Consider the following 15,745-nt stretch of genomic DNA (forward strand, 5'->3'; position numbering starts at 1 on the left):
CATAGTGCTGAAAATATAAGGATTTGACAGACGGTAAGAACGAACTAAACAGAGCTGTTTATGTAACGGTGGTTAGCCGGCAATGATGGAACAGGAGGGAACGATTAGAAAGTGATGAACTAATTCATTGATCTTTGGGTGTCAAAAGAAGACCTGCGGTGTTTTACAGCGCACGCATGGTGATAACACTGATAAAGACGGCAGATAGGCGGTGAACAATGTGGACAACGTGGATAATGGAGACAAGTGTGAAGATGCAGTGGTGAACGTAGCAGTGTGGCAAAATTGAAACAGATGGGCCGTCCAGCAGGCCCAGAGAGCGGCCGCCAGGTACTCCTTGTCGGTCCTTACGTGGGAGACGCCCGCTACGAGCTAAGCGCGTCCTGCAGGACTAAAAGAAAGATCTTTCATTCCATTCCATGGCAAAAGACGACAGGAATGAATAAGTCAAATGATCTTGTGACGTTCGAATATTGAAAATAAAATTGGGTGATTGATTTTTTTAGTGCTTGAAATTATACATACTAATAAATAATAAATACATACTAAATACATACTAAAGACTGTATATAGAGAATGTCTTTTCTTTTTATTTTTTATTTATGTTTTTTCCCTTGTACTCGTCAAAGTCTTCGTCATTTTTTCCCCTTCCTCATCTTCTTTCCTCTTTGTCCCCTCTAATCTTTGTTTCCTCTGTTTCTTCGCGCTCCTCTCGAAAGAGTGAGCGGGTGTTGTGCCCCTCCAGGTGGTAGTTGCAAGCTTGCTCTCTCCCTCTTTCCTCTGTGTCTTTGTGTATCTGTGTATGCAAATCAAATAAATGAATAAATAATTGAGACCCCTTCATCTTGAGGAATAATAAAGACATTATGTGCTTTCAGTTTATCTGGCATTAACATAGAACCATGTACCATTCACGATCGAACAGCCTGACGCAGTGACTGAACCTGACTATGACCGACGTGATATTAAAATATTTCAAACGACCTTTGCGTCTATTCCCAGCCCGACGGTACCAGCTCTGGCATGTTGTAGCATAGTATGTTTGCGAAGAAATTGTACCAATCGATGCTGTATAAACTTGTATTAGGACCTCATCAAAAAAATAAGCGAGTGATGACGTCTTTATCGCTCATAGGTTGCATGCTCATCTATAGAGAACTAATGAAATGGTGAATTGATATTCAGCAATATCACAAACGTTTAGGTTATCTTGCTGCTCGCTGTGCTGCGTACTACGAGTTCTAGCGTCGCTTGTAAGATGTAATGCATGAAAGCATCTTATTGTTCACATTTCTTGCCCCTTTTGTGTTATTACGTAATTATGTTATGCCAAAAGTCAGCCTTTGCACTAAACCAAAGCGTGGCATCATGTTCACCTAAAGCGTGATTTTCGGTCAAAAACAGCCGGACATACTGCAGGCAAGTATTGAATGTTGGTCACTTTCGGAGTGCACAGCAATAATGATCAAAAAGTGTGAATGCTGATTATCTTTTGGTAGCATGATAATCGATGAGGGTGGCCATTTGGGCTTGTTGGTATGGATCTGTATGTTGGTATTTTTCGTTATCACAGAGAAAGTCAAAGACTGTTATAATGTGGGATTGAGGAGTTCATTGCCACTTTTTACGTGTCATACTACAATTTCACAAAGTGAATGAAGAGATAAAAATGTGAGGCGATCTTTTCACGATGTGGAACCCTCCTATGAAGTGATCGAATATAAACAAAATGTTACGGTAGAGTGCCGTTTTATACCCACAAATTAAACATGTTACTTATAGGTAACTACAGGAGCACTATTTGTGAAGGCGCTGCGAATTGTCATTCTGTCCTTATAGGGCGACGAAAGAACCTTCCTTATCTAGCTCACTGTCATTCCGTGTGCGCCAACAAGGTCCTATACATTATAGAACGGCCAGTCGGAAGGCTGAGCTCATCACGTCTAAAAGCTGGCAGCTCACGTAAAGATAGACATGATAGGGTCAGATCGGCTATGAAGATAACTTAAGGTGTTTACAAGCTTCACCTGAATAAAAAAATAAACAGATGTCTTGTGAAGATGCGGAAAGACAGTAAATAGATCGCATGAAAGCAGAGTCTTCATTCTCTTATAAACTGTCACATCTGAGAACAGAGAAAAATATTTCCCCCAGTGGTTACAGCAAAATCTTAATAATCCACCAAGCTGCACATTTTAAATAGTCATTAGGTTTGAATTATACACCTGTGTAAATGAGACAGGAACCTCTTCCCCTTAATAATAGTTAGGTATCTATAATTGCAAATTATCTTAAGAAACTTGCAAAACATCCGTTTGTTCGTACCGTTAACCAATTGCTTAGTTGAAACGACAGTGCCTTTTCCCGTGCATACCGCCGTCGAAAATTGCTGACGTACTGCGAGGTCCGTGGTGATGCGGCTGCTCAATACGCAATGGTCTGCACCCACTGGCCTTTCGCTCGAAGGAGGTTTATAGATCCGCAATATTGCCTGCTCTGCTAATTAAGTGCTGATAGCTGTGAATAACACTGTTGAACTTCGTATGAGTGAAGTTGAGCAGTTTTGCTTTTATTTAGCACGCAATCTAAAACGCTGAAAAAAAGCATCATGAGGCACAACGCATATTGAATAGTGACTTCAGTAAATGGGCATAGTTCTTTTGAGATATTCGAGGCAGTCACATCCCCACACAATGACACAATGTGCGTGAGCCGAGACAAATGGCTGCAAAGGTAAATTGTGGTTTGCATGAGTAGGCATCCAAGGCAGTGAGCGCTGGTGCAATGCTCGTTCCTGATGGTGCTGTGGCAATTTGGGTGGCATTCACTTGTACGACAGGTTCAAAATAAGTGTTACACTTGACTAACGGTTGCCGACAGCAAGGAATGATTGCTCGTCACATTAGGATAGAGGATAGCACAGACGCTTAATGAATCACCTGTTTAACCACGCAAGCAACAAATAAACTTTCATACGCGGTTTATCAGCGCAGACCTGCTGGAAAAGTTTTTCCGGAAATCCAGCAATGTTTCTATACAGACATGCCTACTTACTGCAGTTTCTAAAGAACGTTCATGATTATTTCGAGTCCACTCGGCGGCCCAACATGACAATTATGAAAACAAAAGTCTCAGATGACCTATTCAATGCGAAAAGTAACTGCTGTGAAAATCAGCAAAACCGTGTCGCCATTTTTTCACAAAAGGACGAAATTTGTGACGTTGCCATGACGTCAAAGTGACGTTACACGGGGGTGTCCTCGCATGGCATCATTGCTTGTTCCAAAGGGAACCAATAATGGAGGTAGTGATAATCAGGTGTCGTGCCGGAGTTGAAGAATGCTTGGCAGGCTAATAGATGTCATAGATGCCCGGCACTGCGTCAGAAGAATTCGTTGAGGAGGGCTCCGGAAAATGACACGCAAAAGATGAAAAAGTAACGAATAACCGAGTAACGTTAAAGAAAAATGGTAAAGTAAGTACCTTACTCGCTACAGGTCCAAAATTTTAACAAGTACGTTACTAAATTACAGATAAAGGTAACACCATCACTGCTTATCACTAATACTGTGTCTGCTATATGCCGTGAAGGTGGCAGGGAGGGGATTCGTGCTATGTTCAAAGCACTGCAGTTAACACTCATTGATAGATGAAAACAACATAAGCCTCAGCTGCAGTAGTTTTCTCTGTTTCTTTGTCCGTTCAAATCCTAAGTCAGTCGGCGCCTTTCACAATTTCCGGGCACCCTTCATTGTTAGGGACATGCCCGAAATAATTTCTTAGAATTCTTTATTTGAATTTTAAAATTTGTCACATATGTGGCTACTTACAGTCTGACATGCGCATTGTGTGACTCACTCGTTGCAGTTTTGGCGAGCTTTTCTCTACGCTAGATAGCACAAAGTATTTTCTCGCATTGTTCGCTTGTTTGCTTTATCTCCGAGTTGGTGCCGTGACGATGACAATGGCGCGTAGAACATGTCGTTTTTTTTTTGCCTGAAAAGCGCACATAATGCCTCGCTCCTTTTAAATTCGAAGAAAGCTTTTTATTTATAGATAGAGAAATTTCCCAGAAGAAGAGTTCCTTTGTTTTTTCTTTTAAAACGTGCATGAATGTCTGCCAGAGCACGTACGGATGTGGTCCTTATAAACGGAATAGCGTTAAAAAGCTCGCTTCACAGAAACTCTGGCGTCGTTGTCGGTTTTGGTGATTGTGGCAGCCTTGTTGGTTGAGAGCAAAAAAACATGCATGAGCGAAAAACGAAATAGATTCAAATAAAAGAAAGGACACTTTGTTCTGATTGGAGATTGGACCCGGGTCGCATGAGTTGCAAGTGGTTGTTCTATCACACAGCCATGCGTCCACTTGTGAATACAATGCATACAACTTCATGTACTTGGAAACGCAGTGAAAGCAATTTTCATGATTTACAGAAACACGCGTCTTGTATACGTGCTTTACAACACAACATCAACTGTGGCAGAAATATTGCGTGGTACAAGCGTATAATTGCCATCGGGCGGCAGAACATGTCATTATATTATTGACTTCATTGTACAAAACCTGTCACCCAATGGAAAAGGCCCACACGTTACCACGAAGTGGTTGCATAGCAAGTTTGAAAATATTCGATGCGCTGAGTGTATTACAAGTACGCCCTATATCACGCGATAGTAATATCCTCCTCCTATAGAAGGAGGATATCACTATCGTTTTGAACTTTTAAAAGGGAAGTTTAAGGGTCCCGTAATTTTTTTTGTCTTTGTTAATCATTTCTTGGAGCCCTGACGCAGTTTCTTGGAGCCCGTTGTGTTTATGACAAAGAAAAAGGACGCAGCTGATGCCTAAGCACCATTTTTTGTTTTTTTATGGTCTCCACACAACCATCTTCGTGTTATTTCATATAAAAAATGGCAGCATATCCACGAGGTGAATGGTGGAGAGTGCGGCGAAGCATCTTTCCGTCCGTTCATTATTGCTTCCATCTGTCCATGTGTTTGTCTGTGTGACCGTCTGTGTGTCCATCCGCCCGGCCATGCGTGCGTCTGCTCGTGCATTCGCACGTCCATCCGTGCGTCCATCCCTGTGTTCGTCCATGCATCCGCCCCTGCGTCCATCCATGCGTCCATCCGTCCGTGCAGCCATCCGCGCGTCCGTCCATGCATCTGTCAATGTGTCCGTTCGGCCATCTAGTCAACACTCCAAGTATACCACCATCTCGCATCTTTTCATCATATATTCCGCATATAGAAGCACCGCCATCCAGCGGACATTCCAAGGATTAAACGAGCGGTGGCACACGCACACTTTCTTACGGCTTGCGCTTCGTGTCTACTTCCCACCTTTAACCACCTCGACTTCATGGTATATACTAGTTCACTGTATTCATGGCACTGCAGCCCAACGCTAGCTAAACCTTTCTAAAACCAAGGAGGTTGCGCCCAGCGAGTATAACGTAGCAATATTTTCCTCTCAGATAGTGCTCAATGTACATGCGAATGGCTGCTGATGGGGAATGAGAGACAGGAGAATTTGGCTTTTAGTTAATGCGAGTTTTTTAATGATCAACGACTCACAGGAGCAATCTCCCACCAGCACCACCTTGCAGGTGAAAACGTAAGACTGGTTACGCACTACGACGAGGGAGAAATGGTTGCCGCTTTAAGGAGCTTCGCCCCTAAACTGTGCCTGAGCTATAATGGAAGCAAAGTCACTCTTCATTATTAAGGAAAAAAGAAATAACTGTGCTCTTTTACCTCCAGATAAAATGATTTTTTTCATTTGCGAATAGTTATGTCAACATGCACCAGCAGTGTATTTCCTCAGCTAAGTTCTGTGTGTCGTGTGCATGTGCGTGCGTGTTGTGCGTAAACACGTGTGCACATGTGTGTGTTTGTGTATCGTCTTTCTTTCGTTTTTCTGCGTGCATGCACTTTGTGCAGATGGGGCAAAGAAACATTGGCTCTGTTGTGATTCTTCAGAACTATTAATACTTCGCACTTCTTCGACATAAGGACTGACATTCTCCAAAGAACCACTTGAATTAGCGTCCTTTTGCATCCCAAATGGGTGAATGTTGGAAATAAAGAAGTTTCAAGTTGAACACTTCTTTTACTGCTGTGTTAGGAAATATTGAATAAAACATTCAGACAAGTTTTAGCCACACGATATTTATAGCACAGTCACAAAGACCAAAGGGCCTGCGATGCAAATACAACCAAATGATATATTGGTTTAGGAAGCTTTTTAACGGCGTTTGTCATGTCACCTTTACAGTTCTTGTCATGATGAGATGATGGATTATTGCTTTGTGTATGAATGTAACCGACCTTGTTAGATCTCACTATAAAACACCATAGCAGTTTATTTACGATTCATTGAGTGCACTTGTTCTCGTGATATTTTTTTTGTTTCTCCGGCACAGTTTTCACTTCTTTTTCGTTTGTAGCTACGCCAATGAGGTACAGGTGCAGGGCAAACGCAAAGCTCCAAATAAAAGCCGCTGATCCGAGGCCGCCCGCAAACACAAAGTTCTGCGCGTTAGTAGAAGTTTAACTCGAAATGCACATTATAAAACTATTTAATATGTATGTTGCTCACTATTTTTAACTGCTACACGTAAAATGTAAGTACTTGTATTTTCTATATTCACGATAGAGCTGACGTTACGGAAGACAGGTATGGTAGGGACCACAGGGTTGGTGCAGAGACTTTAAAAATTTTAGAGAGTTACACCACGTCACTGCATTGAATTTCTGACGACATTGTTTCATATCACTTTTATTCGTATCTTTCTGTTGCTTCTTGGGCAACACAATGTAGTAACACTGGTTAAACACATGTCTAATGGGTGACCTGTGACCTGATTTTTTTAAAAAAAAGGCAAAACTTAAGGAGATGATGGAAACTTGAATGGTTAAAATATATGATTAACAGCGAATATGTCGTGGAAACTGGACATCTTAACATTACCTTTAAACCGTTGCCGCATTAATACGGTAAAGTTAGCACCGAAAGAAGCAGCACAGTCTTTGTTTTTGGTGGGTAACAAATTTGGAGCTCAAACTGCACACATTTCTGTCAAATTTACTGTCTCAGCGATGCAGAGGGTATGTTGATCGAATGAAATTCCTAAGTTTCACCCCTACAACTTACCGGTATAAACATTTCAATTGCACTCTTGAATGGATACAATGTGGTAGGTACATAACAAAAATGGGCAATTTTTATGTACCTACAATACATAGAATAAACATGGTTATTCTCTCCATTTTAGGAATCAGTATAACCGCCAAGTAAAAAGAATGTCTTAACAAAAGTCGTTCATTCTTAGCAGTACAATGATCATGACTCAACTTCAAGAGTGTAACTATTCGTGGGTGCATCCAGGTTGATGCTCCGTGGTATACATCAAAATCCTGGCTACTCACACTCACGATCAATGATTAAACAAATCCCTTGTGGCAACTGTAGTAGTTGAAGGTAAGAGTGTAATCAGATGATATAGTGTGACATTTACAGGAGCATTACTTATCCAACGCAGAACTTGAGCTAAGGTCACCAATTCCTGACACGTTAAAAGAGCAACTGAACGCCAGAGCTGGATGGTATTTTTCTCGGGAGAGCTAAATCTCTTCAGAAGAAGTTATTGAACTGTCGTGTCTATGCTGTGGTCTATATCGATGCCGTGGAGTATCCGCGTGGGCAGAAATTCGTTTTATGAGCTATCCCTGCCGGCAGAGTTGCAACGGCAGCATCAACTCTAACCTTGTGTTCGGAAGAAGTGGCGGAAGTCGCTTTGGCACTCGCCGCTACAATTGCTAATTCTTCTGTCACTGTGGGGGATTCAGAAACTGCCATAAACAACTTTGGAGCGGGTGGGATTTGTAAGACAGCCTAGTCATTCTCCTCTGCAATCCGCCATCCCAACTTATTGCATTATTCTGTAGACATGCTCAAGCCAACATAATTGGTAATATGCAGCCCACGCAAGTGCGGGAGCTTTCATGATCCTAGCGCAGGCTTTCGAAGGGGATACTTCAAAAACCAATCATCGCACTACTGCATTTACAAATAAAGAAAAAATCACTTACATACAATGATTTCTGCGGGTGCTTTCGCCTAGGTCATGGAACCCTGTCGCCTTTACTGTGTCAGTTCTCCAGCAAGCGCGAAGTTCTATGGCGTAGACAGCAAACCCGAACTTTTGTTATTCTTGCCTTGCGTCATAAAATTCAGCCCAGAATGTACCCTCATTGTAACTGCAAGTTTTGTTCTGTCAAAAAAGCCGCATTATGTGGCAGTGTACAAATCACTCCGCTCCCTCGAGCCTTCGTAAACAACGAAGTATAATCAGGAGCAGTGGGAGGCTTCCAAGCGCAGTCACAACCCCGACCTTCAGGAGGCTATCCTGACGTGGGCTGCGGTGGCAGAGGAGGCCTACAGCGAGTAGTATTTCCCACCTTATCACAGCTAGTTTGCTTTAAGTTAGGAAAAGGAATGTTTCTCTCTCTCTTAAGATGTGTGTGGATGCTATGAGCAATGTGAACGCTTAGGCTGAGGATGCCACCGTGCTTTGTGTTAAAGCGTCGCCAAAGCTTTACTTCAACTATGAGAAACGCGCCAAAGGGGAGAGGCGTGTAGCAAATACGTGTTCGTGGAGGTAATCGAGGTAGTGACATATCTAAGAAAACCCCTCCCTTTACCACAAAGCACATGTTTGTGAAGCACATATTGAGACACACAGCCCAAGAATAGGGGAGTCACAGGAATTAAAAGCACACTGCACTGTGTGCCACGAACATTTGCATCAAAGAATTTATATGAAAGCGAAAAATATTTTAAGGATAGACAAAAAGTCCCAGCTTTGCCGCAAAGGCAAAGCAATGAACGCGATAGCAACAAATTAGAAGGTCATGCGCAGAATGGCAAGGAGATCGAAACGTGCCCCGCGTTGCTCACGCACAAATGACGCACGAAATGTACTGACAGGTACAGATGAACGTGAAAAAGCGTCTCAGTTGTTACCTCGCTGTGTCCGAAAAGCTCGCGCTTTTCGCAAATAGGGATTGCAATGATTGCAGTGACCTTAGTACGCCCGGTATCTACAGCAGAATCGTTCCAGGTAAAGCCCAAGCCAGCCAAGACGTACGATCCTCTTTTCCTCCCCACCGCGAGATAAGGGCTTGCGAGAGATTGCCCACTCCCCTCCTCTCCACCGGCCTAAGTACGCGTGCAAGATGAGAGCCGCCGCGGGATCATTGCGCCATCTTGCTGATAATACTGAAAACACAATTGTTCCCCCCCCCAAGATGTTCGCCAACAGCGGTAAGTATTAGGTATAAATAGCTTGCCCTTTGAACGTTGAAAGAGGTACCCATCGGTAGCTCAGGATTCTGCTTTCGGCCGCGGCAGTGAACGGATGCAAGATGCACGGCTCCGTCGGCACGGCTACAGTGGCTCTTGAGGACCGCGGTAACCGGTCAACTGAAGAGTACCAAGTGATTCTGCCTCACCTGCCTACAGAACGCGTTGCCTTACATTCTGTGTTTTTGCATGGAGACGTTCGAGCGAGACCCTATAGGGTTGAAGACTTCAGAGATGCGTTTGGTGCTACTGGACTGCTATCGGACGTCGTTGCACTCGGAGCGTACCAGATTAATCACGTCTGGGCGGTTACACTGACCAGAGAAGATGCGACGAAGGCACTGCTGTCCTTCAAGGAACTTCAGGTGAAGGGACACCGGTGTCTCATTGTCGATATCTAGGACCGGCAGATAAAACTGAGACTTCGTTTGCTGCTTTACAGAGTCGACGATGAGGATGGGCGGACGGCATTCGCGGCCTTCGGCATTTTGGTCGAAGTGAATGGAGAACGCTGGAGAGTCAGCGGCATCAGCGACAAAGGGTCGATGACCAGAACTGCGCTACTCAAGCTAAAGAGTGGAGTTACGGTGGAGTACCTTTCCGCACCAAGTACTCGTTGTAGGCGAATCGGCTCTAGTTGTGGCGCCGGGAAGGCCTATGCAATGCTTGTGGTGTAAAGGGACTGGTCATGTACGGGGGGACTGCAGAGTGCCAAGGTGATCAAGCTGTCGGCGATTTGAGCATCGACACGCCGAGTGCGTCCGGTCATACACAGCTGTTACGAGCGCAGCAACGTGCGATGAGATAGGAGAGCAGACCATAGATGCCCCTGAGGCGGAAGACGCGGCTTGTTCTCAGGATGAACACAGGCCGGTTCTGCCTAAAGAGTACGATACAGCGTATGAACCTGTCGGCAAAGAAATGGCTACGACGGACACCAGCCAAGGGAATTCCACTTAAGACGCACAAAGCCAACCAGCAGACATGTCAACGGAAGCTGCGGCAAGACACGACATGCCAGCGCACGGAATGAACCGCGGGATGAACACGAACTCTGTGGTTGAGCGTCCGCTGGAGAAATCTACGGGAACTGCTCACGAGAGCAAAGCTGAGGGGCCACCAGAGAAGGCGACACTGGCGTGGCGCTCGGGCCTCAGAGCGAGGTCCAATCTACCTGTGGACCGACAGGTTGGCACTCCAAGTGACCAGCAGCTAACTGACGACGGACCACTGGATGGTCCCGGAGACGTCTAGCAGTGAGCTAGACGTACACGTAAGCACCATGCTCCGGGCATAACCCCCCTTTTTTAGTGTGTAACGATGGCTAATCACTTGGCACTGAGCTTTGCTACCTTAAACATGCGAGGTTTAGCCTCCAAGAAAAAATGACAGCATATCCACGGAGTAAATGATGGATAGTGGGGCGAAGCATCCGTCCGTCCATTTGTTCTTGCTTCCGTCCATCGATGCGTGCGTATGTATGGCCGCCCGTGCGTCCATCCGCCCGTCCGTGCGTGCGTATATTCGTGCGTCCGCACGTTAATCTGTGCGTCCATCCCTGCTTTCGTCCATGCAACCACTCCTGCGTCCGTCCATGCGTCCATACGTCCATGCAGCCATCCATGCGTCCGTCCATGCGTCTGTCTGTGTGTCCATTCGGCCACCTATTCAACACTACAAGTACCACCATATCGCATCTTTTCAGCATATATTCCTCATGTAGAAGCACCGCCATCCAGCGGACATTCCAAGGACTAAACGAGAGGTGGCACACGCACACTTTCTTACGGCTTCCGCTTCGTGTCAACTTCCCACCTTAAACCACCTCGACTTCATGGTGTATACTAGTTCACTGTATTCATGGCACTGCTGCCCAACGCTCACTAAACCTTTTTAAAACCTAGGAGGTTACGCCCGGCGAGTATAACGTAGCACCCCTTTCTTGTCTTCTGTGCGTTGTTGAACAATCGAAAATTCGCAGCGTGCGCATTAACTAAAAGCCGAATTCTCCTGCCTTTCATTCCCCCTTAGCGGCCATTGGCATGTACGTTGAGCACTATATTTTATTGTTCAACAACGCACAGTAAAAATATCTGACCAGCACCACCTTGAAGGTCAAAATGTAATACTGGTTACTCACTACGACTACTATTACGACTACGAGGGACAAACAGGTGCCGCTATATGGAGCTTCGCCCCCAAAAGCAGGCTCAAGTGCACCGCTTGTTAATTGACCAAGCTATCGACGTGTTAGCCGTACAGGAGACAAAAGTGCGAGGTGAGGAGGAGACCCGGAGCATGATGCTGCGTTTTACGTCTAAGTATTATTCCGTACTTAGTCACGCAAATGGAAATTCCGCTGGTTGTGTGCTTTTTGTTAAAAAAAATTGGCAGCATATCCACGTAGTGAATGATGGAGAGTGGGGCGAAGCGTTCATCCGTCAATTCATTCTTGCTTCCGTCCATCCATGCGTCCATCTGTGTGACCGTCCATGCGTCCATCTGCCCGTCCATGCGTGCGTCTGTTCGTACGTCCATCTGTGCGTTCGTCCATGCATCCACCCCTGCGTCCGTTCATGTGTCCCTCTATGCGTCTGTCTGTGTGTCCATTCGTCCATCTATTCAACACTCCAAGTACCACCACCATGTCGCATCTTTTCATCTTATAATCCCCATATAGAAGCACCGCCATCCAGCGGACATTCCAAGGACTAAACGAGAGGTGGCATACGCACACTTTCTTACAGCTTGCGCTTCGGGTCTACTTCACACCTTTAACCAACTCGAGTTCATGGTATATACTAGTTCACTGTATTCATGGCACTGCGGCCCAACGCTCGCTAAAGCTTTCTAAAACCAAGGAGGTTACGCCCAGCGAGTATAACGTAGCAACCTTTTCCTGTCAGATAATGTTCAATGTACATGCCAATGGCTGCTAATGGGAATCGCTGCATGTGCGTGAACTAAAAGCCGAATGGTCCTGTCTCTCATTCTCCATTAGCAGCCATTGGCATGTACATTGAGCACTATTTTTTATTGTTCAACAACGCACAGAAGAAATCTCTCACCGGCACCACCTTGGAGGTCAAAATGTTATACTTGTTACACACTACAACGGCTACAATGGACGAACAGGTGCCGCTATATGGAGCTTCACCTCAAAAAGATTCCAGGATTGATTGTTTAAAGCCATTTCTCGTGCGACTTTGGCAGAATAATGATTTGTGATTTTAGTACGAGCGAAATTGAATGGCGCGTCATTTCTGTCTATGCGCAATACGTGGAGGTGGACCGAGAAACTTTCTTTTCGTTATTTAAGCAACATTTAAGGACACCAAAACAGCTTGTTTTATTGGGAGCTATCTATTGTGTACTGAGCACGAAGGATAGAATTAATAACCGCCGTTTGCGAGATAGAAGTGTTGAAGTGCTCTATGACTTGTTGAATGAATCCAACCTGGGTGATGTAGCGGAGTGCCTTGAGGCAGGTCGTGAAGTTCGTTTTACGCATTTTCAGGGAACCAGTCATGCAGGCCTTGAAAGGATATACATGGCTGGGGAGGCGATAACTAAAGGCAATAGTTACACAGTATTACCTGTTTCTTTCTCTGATCATTGTCTTGCACCATGTAACGTGGGACTTAAACAAAAAGAAAACAAGTTTATAGGGATTTACGGAAGTTTAACGCTAACCTACTTCGGGATGACAATTGTAATAACTGTGTGATAGAGGGAATTAAGAACATTAAAATTATCGGTGCCAATATTGTTGGCGAGGAAGCAGAACTCCAAAAAAAAAGCGTTAAAATGAAAGCCATATTGAGATCTAGTGTTTCAAAAGTTGAAGAAAGAATGAAAGAAAATGAACTCAGAACAACGCTTGAGAAATTGATAGCCCTAGAAAGTAAGAAACCCGGTGCATATAACGAAGATATTCGTACGATGAAACGACAAATTAAGCTATTTGAGCAGGAACGCTACAGAGGAGCCCTTCTTCGAGCGAGAGTAGAGGCATGGGCTATGGCGGAGACTCCTACGAACCGCACTCAGAATCAAGAAATCACGAGCGCGTCGTAATCACTTCGACAAAATAGAGGAAAGAGATATTCTGTAAAATACTAAAAGCCCAATCGCAGAGGCTTTCCTTCGGTATTACAAGGGTCTCTTCGCAGCCGCATTAGTGGACGTTAAAAGGTTCAAGGACAATTTCCTGTGCCGGATGCCGCAATTATCCCTCGAAACAAAAGAAGCGTTTGACAGGCCTATAACCGTTTTTAAAATTCAAAATGCAATAGATAATCTCACCACGGGTAAGACACCAGGGCCATATGGTCTCGGTGTGATGTGGTATAAAGCTTTTACAACAGAAGTCTCACCAGTATTACAAGCTGTTTTTAAGGGAGCCTACAAATTCAAATAATTACCACCCTGATTTTTCTAGAAGCACACTATTGTAATACCAAAGATGGATGAAACAGCAAAATTAAAATTAGTTTTGTCATATAGGTATATTTCGCTAACCAACACTGACTACAAAATACTCGTGAAAGTATTGGCAAATGGGCTGCAGTCCGTAATCACCAAAATAGTCGTGGAGCACTAAACATGTGGCATTAAGGGGCGTTCAATGTTGATGAACACACACACAATGTGCTGTGTCCTTGAGACTTTCGATGCTTTTCATTCTCATGTTGGGATCTTCCTGCTTGATTTAGAGAAAGCGTTTGACTGCGTCCTGTATGACATGCTATTCTCCATAGTTGAACATGGCAATATTGGATGGTTCACGATTACAGAGGGCATAGTTTTGGCGTATAAGAGCTGTAAAACGCGACTAGTTATTAAGAAGATCCCGGGGCCTCCCATTGGGCAGGAACGTTCTGTACACCAGGGCTGTCCGTCAAGTCCACTCTTGTCTGCGCTGTACACAGAAAGCTTGTGCTTGGCCACAATATAAAATGAGACCATGCGTGGTTTCAGACTGCTTGACACCGAGGTAAAAGTTTGGCATACGCTGATTATGTAGCAGTGTGTTTCACCACCAAAGAACGTGTACAAGAGACAGTTGTCGTTGTCAAAAAATTGGAGAGATTGCAGGAAGTCGGGTGGAGTGAGGAACGAGCCTGGGGCTGCTGCACAGGGATTGCACAACCCCAAATATATATGCTAACATGCAATGGTTTAAAACGCCAGTAAAATACCTAGGCGTGCCTATGCAGCACTACAAAGACACTAATGACTACTGGACTGAACAAATAAAAGAAGCACTCGAAAGGACAGCACTCGAATTAAGCCTTTGTCGGGTTTCGCTTATCCTTGTGGTTAGCACCGTACGCATGCCCGGAGCCACGCGCGGTTTAAGTTGCGGACAGTGTGCGCTTCTTGTCAGTTCTGTTTTTCAATGAATACCTGTTTTTGGTCGGGCGAAAGAAATTGCATAAAGACATATGCAACATAATTTTTCCAGTTCCCATGTTAAGGGTAATCATTAGTGGGAGAGAGGGCAATGATATTCTTAAGCGTGTTAAGAAAATGGGAATTCAGCCAAGTGAAAAAAAAAAGCTTTTTCTTTAAATTACACACGGGCACGTTACCGGTTAAGACGTTTTTAGAAGATAGAGCATTTTATATGCCAAGCGGATCGAACTGTTTGATCTGTCGAAAGCCGGAGAGAATAGATCACGTTTTTTTGCATTGTAGGAAGGGGTCCACTTCTGGGATGTTTTACAGAGAACTCTAAGAAAGGATCTTCCGTTACATTCACCAGGTATCAGGTTTTTAACAGTAGAAAAAAAGGATGGACTGTCTTTTGATCTTATAACGCTGCTTGGCCTCCATTGTCTATGGCGGGATAGAATGGTCGGTTTCTACTGTGACCCTGACAGGCGTGCTGCGCGCGTGCTTTTCCGCGACAGCATTGCTTAATACATTGATATGCTCAAACAGCAAGACTTTGTTTCGAAATGGTGCTCCATGGTTTAACACCTGGTGAACCTAAAGGAATTTTAGCGCTGTAGCCGCTAATAGTTCCACGACTGTCTTGCCATCGCTTTTGTTATGTATATTATTGTTCATAGCAACCTATATTGATGTCTGTACCACATGCAAAACCGGTAATAAAAGAAAAAAAAAAACCTCGGTAGCCCAGTGGATAACGCCTTGTATTCACGACGCGGAGGTCCAACGTTCGATTCCCGGGCGCCGGATTCTTTTTTCTAGATTTTTTTTCTTTCTTGAGTTTTCATATGTATAGATACGTATACATATACAGTGAACGACATCGACGCCGTTGGCAAAATCCCACCGAGAGTGTCTATATAATTGCTATCGCAATAAAAAAAACAATTTATCTGCTGTCACGAAACTGTTCTTTTATTG

General features: G+C 44.3%; 1 protein-coding gene across 2 annotated transcripts in view; it reads left to right on the forward strand.

Annotated features, from left to right (window-relative positions):
- The first annotated feature begins 6,531 nt into the window (after positions 1-6,531).
- LOC119163281 (uncharacterized) overlaps positions 6,532-15,745 on the forward strand; it is a 52,795-nt gene continuing 43,581 nt past the window's right edge. For both annotated transcript variants that reach the window (XR_012886175.1, XM_075873753.1), the window contains exon 1: positions 6,532-6,626. The gene's annotated coding sequence lies outside the window, so the exon portion shown is untranslated. The remainder of the gene's footprint in view (positions 6,627-15,745) is intronic.

The sequence above is a fragment of the Rhipicephalus microplus genome, chromosome 9, assembly GCF_043290135.1.
Source record: "Rhipicephalus microplus isolate Deutch F79 chromosome 9, USDA_Rmic, whole genome shotgun sequence".
NCBI lineage: Eukaryota > Metazoa > Arthropoda > Arachnida > Ixodida > Ixodidae > Rhipicephalus > Rhipicephalus microplus.